The sequence below is a fragment of the Pinus tabuliformis genome, chromosome 6, assembly GCF_031772625.1.
Source record: "Pinus tabuliformis cultivar Carrire ecotype Pingquan chromosome 6, CPIR1, whole genome shotgun sequence".
Taxonomy (NCBI): domain Eukaryota; kingdom Viridiplantae; phylum Streptophyta; class Pinopsida; order Pinales; family Pinaceae; genus Pinus; species Pinus tabuliformis.
In genome coordinates, this window is record NC_142292.1 from 1,612,427,491 (window position 1) to 1,612,436,179 (window position 8,689).

Sequence of the window (8,689 nt, forward strand, 5' to 3'; positions counted from 1 at the left end):
TGCCCAAATGCCATAAGTTATGGATATGGTATTCATGCATCAGTTTTTGATATTGGTTTAATGATTTTTTAATATAATTATTTGTAAGAAATCCATCCAAACATAAAATACTTCGACATAACTTATACTCAAGTAAATAACATATCTACCTTTAATTACTTACCACCATAATTTAAGCAATTCTTTCCATTAAAAATGGATAGGAACAAGATGTAGAAAATAAAATTACTCCAGTTACTTCCAACCATTATTTATATTTTTTCTCAACACTTATTCATGAGTAAAATTGTAAATGTATAGAATTTCTAGTGTTTTCTACCCACTAGAATTTATGCAATTTAGTTTTTTCTTGTGCAATCGATTTACTTATCTACTTCACATATCTCTCTCTTTGCAACCAATTTACTTATCCACTTCACATCTCTATCCATTTCTCTCCCAAATCCCTCTGTCTCTCCCCATATCTCTCTCTTTTCTACTACCTCCAACTCTATCTCTATATCCCTCCCTCTCTCTCCCCTCTCTCCCTACTCCATCTCTATATAGCCTCTCTCTCTCCCTTTCTCTCTCCCTCTCTCTCTCTCCTCTCCTTCCCTCTATCTTCCTTCCTCTCCTCTTTCCTCTCTCCCTTGTCACTCCCTCTCTCTCTACCTCTATCTCTCTATGTCCTTCTTCGTACCTCTCTCTCTACCCCTCCAACTCCATCTCTCCCTACCCTTCCTCCCTCCTCTCTCTCTTCATTCCTCTCTATCCCTCTCTCTTGTATCTCCCTCTATCTCTCTCCTCCCTTTCACTCTCTCTTTCTCTAACCTTTCTCTCCTCCTCCCACTCTTCCCTACCTCTCACCTTGTCGCCCCCTCTACCACCTCCCTCTCAACCACCCTTTATGTTATGAATATTATATGTAATGTCTAAAATATTTTACATTTCAATTTTTTATTGTGAAATGAGTTATGGTTTTTCCGTATGTGTATTGATTAGCTATGGTATTCGTCCATGGTATTATAATAAAACATGGATATAGTATTCATGCATGATTTTTAGATATTTGTGTACTGATTTTTTATTGTTAAGTTTTGCATGAAAACCATTCCAAAATAAAATACTTGAAAATAAAGTATATTGAAGTAAATAACATATCTACCATCAATTATTTCGCACCATAATTTAAGCAAGTCTTCGCATAAAATAATGGATCTCCCATGTCCCATAGAAACTGTGACACATGAAAATTTAACTCTGAACCTCACTCCCACCCTGAGTTCCAAAAAATGTGAAATTAGCAACCCACATCTAGTATTGACACCTTCGATTCAAGAATTAGCACTAGTGAATCTGCCAAAACTTCACCAAGTATGAATTTACAGAGGCAAGATTGAAGGCTGATCTGAGAACACCACTCAAACAGATCTAGAGACTCAAGTCACCAACAATAGCACCCTCGGTTGTAAGGCCTACTCCATGGATGCTAACTTTGAGTGGATGCTCACATGGATTTGTGGAGGCCATGAGCACTGCTAAGAGAGATCAACATGATTGGTTGGGTAATGATTCTAGGTCGAGCTACCAAATACATGCTAGTGTTGAAAGGTTGGTGGAAATGTAGCTTGATAAGTGTTCTCAAAATGTTTTTGATTTCTAACCAAAATCCTCATGACTACTATGGGCCTACGAGTGAATTGTTTGGAAAAGGCTTCATTGTAGGCTTGGTGCCAAAGAGGGTTCCTTTGGATCCAAATAATCATGTCATTCAAGAGGTGGAAGCTAGTGGTATTTTCGGGGTCTAAAAAATTTCATTTTTTGTTAAAATCCTATTTGGAAATATTTGTGCCTCACTGTGTTCATGTAAGGTTGTATTTTCACTTATGGAGAGAATTTATAAGATGGCATGCATTCGAGGGTGGATTATGAGACTCCTTTATGAAGGGAGGGAATTAAATTTGGAAAATTCTCAGAGGGATTATGGCATCAAGAATGATGCCCCTATCTCCGTCATTATCACATTGTGAGGAGGTGCCAAAGCAAATGGGGCATCCTTTGACTAAAACACCTCTCATTTAATGATACTGTCAACTAAGGCTCTAGATCCCAAACCTTGAAGGCTTTTATTAGCTAGGCCTTTGCGGTTGAACATTAATTGGAAGCTCTAGTGCCTTAAATGAATGAGAAGATTCATTTTTATGTTCATTGTGCAGTCATATGTTGTGTTAATGGATTCAACCCATCCTCTTTCGCCCTCGATGATTGGGTTTTTAGAATTGGATGTAGAACATAGATCCATTATTCTATTCTAAAGGTTATTTGTTGTCATCTTTAAGCATATTTCAGATTGAAAGAGGGTTTTTGAGCAAGATCCCTATTTTTGGTTTTGGGGTCAAGAGGGACTCTCAATCTATCCATGGTTTCCATAGTTCATACAACAATCCATGAAGACTTTGCCCACTTGGGTAAGACTCCCAAACTTACCCTTCTAGGGGTCAACATATGATTTCCTTGAATCTATTGGAAACACTATTGAAAGGTTTGTCAAAATACACAGTGAGAGACTAGCCAATGGGATCATCTCATTTACCAACATATGTGTTGAACTAGATTTAAGTGTTGGTTTCTCATATAAAATAATTCTAAAATGGGGTGGAAAGGAACATCATGAACCTCTATACTATGAAAAGAAAATATTTTAGATGCAAATATTATCAGCAACCTAATTATCTTAAGAGTGTTTTACCTCTACGAAAACCAATGGTGTATGGCTTGATCTTAAGGAATCTTCAAACATTAAGAGCACAAAAAGTAATAAGAAGGAAACCCCTAAAAGGGAAAATACATTTCCTGATTCTTCACCCTTACAAAGTCCCATGCATCCCATGGTTGAGTCCTCCCACTATGGACAATGAAAATTCATCAACATTATTTGTGGCTATAACCAGCGAGGAAAAGTTCACCTCACTAGTTTGATCATTTAGATAGTGATAGGGATGTCCCACACTCTAGGAGGTAGTAGTGATGGAAATTTCATTGAAAAATGAGGATGTGTCATTATCCTTAGATGTAAATCATAAATATATAGGACGGGTAGATGTCTGTAGGAGAAAGGGAAAAAAAAAACCTGAACACATCTAATATTAGAATGGATATTTTCATATATGTTTACAGGTAGAAAAAGTGCTTAGTATGTTATACTTGGTTGGAGGAATGATCTCCCAAGTATGTTATTTTTGTCTAATATTAACTAGATGTACTCAATATAATCTATTTTTCTATCCACTTATAACAAAAGTCTTTGTTTTAAAAATAGATAGAAATCAAATATAAAATGAGAACAAAAACATGTTATATTGGAAAATCATATAAAATATCCTTCAAAATTTATGGATTATAAATCATAATTACAATATTGATATCTTCAAAGGGGATCTCCTAATAAAGGGATCTCCTAATTACTCCAAAATAATTAAGAAGGCAATGAAATGAAACCAGCTCATCACGTGGAGAGAATGAGATGCTTTGAAATTATGGTTAAGCGAGAAAGGTTCTAAATATTAACATTGTTTTTTTATTATATGTTTTTCTTTTAACTTATTATGTTTATTATATGTTTTTCTTTAACTTATTAGGTTTATTATAGGTTTTTTTTTTTTTTTTTAATTTATTATTTCGTATTTTTAATTTATTATTGAAATTAATTTATTATAAAATAATTTCAAGAGGTTTTAAAAAGAATTACTATTAAATTGTTAGAATTTACTTTTAGCAATTTGTCTCTTTCTTCTTTAATGAGAAACTTCTTTTACAATGTACTCGTGCAGTCCTTTACCAGTACTCAGGCTACAACCTGCAGAGGGCTACAACCCTTTCTCATTTTCCAGCTACTTCTGGAAGGGAGCTACAACCCCCTCAGCTCTTGTACTAGCCGATCCATTTGCTAGTACGTACGTGCTGATCCTACAGATGGTTACAACCTTCAGGGATCACGTTTCATCAATTTTCAGACTCGATCCATGAGTATAAAACAAACATTACTGCAATACAATCATCAACTTATACTTGCATCATAATTTTCTAAACCACCCAATACTGAATCACTGAAAACCCTGTCATCAAGAACACAGAACACAAACTAGAGCCCAGAACTCTGCAACAACCAACAGAATCAACAGCAACCTGAAATATCAAATCTTATTATGCATACGCTACTTTCACTGTACCAAAACCGCGTGTATACGCACTTTCTCCAAAGGCAACCCGTGTGCAGATCTAGAAATAATTACTTATACCTTCGCTATCAGATCCGACCCTTGCCAAGCGTCCCGAACAGATAAACCAGCAATACCAGATCCTCTCACTTAGTTAGACACACCTTGCTTGCCTCCACTTCCCTAATGATCTTCTCCTTATATAGCCTTAGGCCCTTTACAATACCACGGTCCAAAACCATAGTAACACAATACCATCAGCTTCAAAACTAGGGATCAACACGTCCGTCGAGACACCATGGTCCCAAAACTATAGGCACCACTTCCAAGGAAAACCACCACGAACCAAAGATAAGTTTTCCACATACGCGCTCTTTTACTGAAGCCAACCTGCGTGTACGCGCGACTTGGTATATAGCGAATCCGCGTATACGCGACTTGTATATAGTGAACCTGCTTGTATACGCGACTTGGGCTTAATGAACTTGCGTGTATGAACTTTCTTGGCATGCTGTATTAAGATCTGTCCTCTGATTAAGTTGCCATCACCTGTACCAACCTCTGAGTGAGTTGCCATCAAGGACAACTCTTGTATCATAATGCCAACAATCTCCCCCCCCTTTGGACTTGATGGCAACCACCACACCAAGTTACTCTCCCCTTTGACATCAAGGGCAAAGGGCGGACCAAGATATTCTCTTCTTTGGTATACCTTCTGCTGTCCATACTGTTGTCCATACTTCCCCTGAGTACATGATGTAATTTCTGATTTGGCTCCCCCTTTGTATATGCCAAATTGTATCAATCCATCCATGCTCCCCTAAGCAGATGCAGGTTCTAAGTCCACAATAACTATTTATCATAAGCCTGCAAAACCATTCCTTTGATCAAACAATAAGATGTATCATTTAGTTTCATCATCAACTTCTAACCATAATGCCAATAATGAATTATTTGAAGAATATGCTCCCCCTGAGTGTGAGCCAACCATGACTGAACCATTTCCTTAGTATGTTCTGTTGCCCTTTATGCTCCCCCTGAGCCTGAGTCAACCATGACTGAACCATTTCCTGGGTCTGTTCTGCTGCCCTTTCTATATATACGCGACTTTGCAGCTTGTAACTCACGTATATACGCGACTTGTCTTCATTATATCAACGTATGAAAGATGGAATACTGAATTTCATCACTTTCAGATTCCTTGTGTTGTTATGTCAGCTGACTGAGTTATGCCACACTTTTCTGTCTCTGTCTTCTTCATTTCCTGGAACTGTGATGATGTATGGTCCTCTTGCTTTGAATTTTGAAATCTGCTTCTGCATTCCCTTGCTATATGTCCATATTTGTTGCATGTATAACATCTTACATATTTCATGTTCCTTCTATCGCAATCAATTACTTTGTGTCCATATGCATTGCAGGAAAAAGCAATATCCTCTGAAATACCTGGGATGCGATGATCTTTTGTAATGGTCTTGAACCATTCTACTTCTACATCTGGCTGCAACATGTCCAAGATTATGACATACATAACATTCAACATTATTCAGTGGAGAAAATGATCGTCTATCACGTCCATAGTTAGGAGTAAAGGATCTTCCTTGAGGAATTTCTTTCCTTGGTTGTTCCTTGTTGAGCATTTCAGATTTCTCATTAGAGTTTCTTGCCTCACCATGTGAACTAGATTCACCTTCAACATATTCATGAAAAACCAAGACCAGTCTTGATAGCAGAGACCTTTGACTATTAAGAATATCATCCAAGACTTTAGTACTATCTTGAAATCGTAAAAGCTTATCCTTTTCTTCTATTTTACCTTTCAAGATATTTACCTCAACTTGATGTTGTTCTTCCTTTTTCAGATACTGATTCCTTTGGTCTTCTTCAGCTTTTCTTCCTTCTTCCACTTGTCGCTTTAGTTTGATCACTTCATGTTCTTGATCTTCAAGATCTTCTCTGTTCTGTTCTCTTGATTTTTAAGATCTTCTTTTAGAGAGAGGATCTTTTATTCAAGTCTCTGAATAGTTGTGCTCTGATCCTTTACTATATCCTGCACTTGCTCCCTTACCCTTGTTTCTGTCTCCAATTGTTCTTTTAATTTGGCGACTTCTTCAGTTTCTGCATTCTTCTTTTCATGTGCCATGATACTTTTAATATCTTCGCTATTATTTGATGAAGCATTCTTCTTTTCATGTGCCATGAGACTTCTAATATCTTCACTATCATTGAATGAACTTTTAATATGGGTATAATAGCTTCTACCATCTTCTTCGGATATCTTTCCTTTGTTATGAGGGCATCTAGCAGCATAGTAACCAACTCTACCACATAGAAAACATTTGAAAGGTAGCTTACCTTTGAACCGTCCAGTTCCCCGTTCAAGATTCTTGACAAAATTTACCTCATCTTCTTCCTCTGACACTTAGAATGCGGCTTCTGATGGTACCTCTTGTGGCATTTCAAAAGCAGTTAAGATCTCGTGAAGCTGTGACATGGTGATTTTCTGCACATTCTCGTTTTCTTTTCTATGCAGATACTTTAGAATCAAATTTAGCAGACAGAGATCTCAAACCTTTTCAGCTAAGACAACTTCCTCAAATTCTTCACCCACATCCCTCATACAATTCACAATCTCATCCATACGCAGGAAATAATTAACTATGCTTTCATTACTATGCATCTTAAGAGTTTCATACCAGATTCTGAGAGTTTGAAGCTTTGCTCTTTTTACCTGATCATCTCCTCCGTAGCTTGTAATGATTTTGTCCCATATTTCCTTCGTGATTTGAAATGCATGATCTTCATAAATTCTGGTTGTGTAAAACTACTCAATAGGACGGTAAACTGCTTTGGCATTGAGCTCATATTGATTTTTCTCTGCTCGATCTGTAGGAGTTGCTGATGGGAATTTGTATCCTCCTTCTACGATTCCCAAACTTCTGCTCCAAGTGATTGTAGATATGCAGTGGTTCTTATCTTCGAGTGAGTAAAATTGTTCCCGTCAAAGACTGGTGGCCTAATGTGTGCCTCTCTTTCTGGATTAGCCATTCTGATGGATCTTTTCCTTCAAGCGATCAAGCTTCCTCTCAAGGACCTGCTCTGATACCAATTGTTGGAAATAATACTCAGGGGGGGGGGGGGGGGGTGAATCAATATTATCAGATCAGTAAAACCTTTCCAATTTAATACTCAGAAACATATACGCTACTTCAGTTAGGTGAACCCGCGTGTACACGCTACTATGTCTAAAGCAACTAGCATATATCGAGAGATCTTATGATTCAGTTAGCTTATCTTGAGTAAATGCATGACAACATTATTAACCATATTACAGTAAACAAGTGCAGTATAACAGAATAGATCATCACACAAAAGCCACACACATGAACACCATGATATAAGGTGGAAACCTAATGTGGGTGAAAACCACCTGCTGCAATTTGTCTCTTTCTTCTTTAATGAGAAACTTCTTTTACAATGTACTGGGTGCAGTCCTTTACCAGTACGCAGGCTACAACCGCAGAGGGCTACAACCCTTTCTCGTTTTCCAACTACTTCTGGAAGGGAGCTACAACCCCCTCAGCTCTTGTACTAGGCGATCCATTTGCTAATACGTACGTGCTGATCCTACAGACAGTTAAACCTTCACGTATCACATTTCGCAATGGGATCACCTCTTTCATTCTAAACTGATTTCTTTTAAAATTATAAAAAATAAAATTATTTTGCTCTTAAATAAAGAAAAGAAACTCATGGTAAAAAAAATAGAAAACCATTCTCAATTTTAAACCATTATACTTATTTAACCAATTATAACATGCAACATGTCAACATACAAGATACATGAATTGTTTAATTAGTAATCCTAATTATAAATCTGCATAGTATAAGATGTGTTCCCTAATATTCAAATTAACTTTCTAGTCATATATGATTTATAATAAACGACTTAACCTAACCAGTATATATGTCAAGATACAATACTCAAATGACTTTTCTATCATTTTCTACCTAGAATACTGTTTTCATTTTAATTTTTAGTTTCCGATCTATTTTCACATATCTATCGTAGTCATCTTGTGGTTTGTCTATCACTTCCCAATCGTCATCTAAATCATGACCACCGTTTTCTATATCAATTAACTCGAAATCCAATATCACCCTGTCGTTGCTCGATGACTCTTTGTTGGGTGATTCTTGTAGAGAATTATCCGCTCTGGCATCCATAGATTCGTAGGGTCTAATTTTTTCACCATTCACAAAATTCGTCCTTGATTTCTCTTTTGATTTCCTGGATTCTTGGGTTTAATGCCCTTTGCTGAAGACTCTATGTTTTCACCATTCACAGAATTCTTCCTTGATTTCACTTTCGATTTAATGTTTTGACCGTTCTCAACCTTCGTTTTGGATTTCCTTTTGGTTGAGTCCATGCCCTGGATACAGTGAATTTGATAAATTAACATAATATCTCAGTTAAAAAATGCCACATTGTA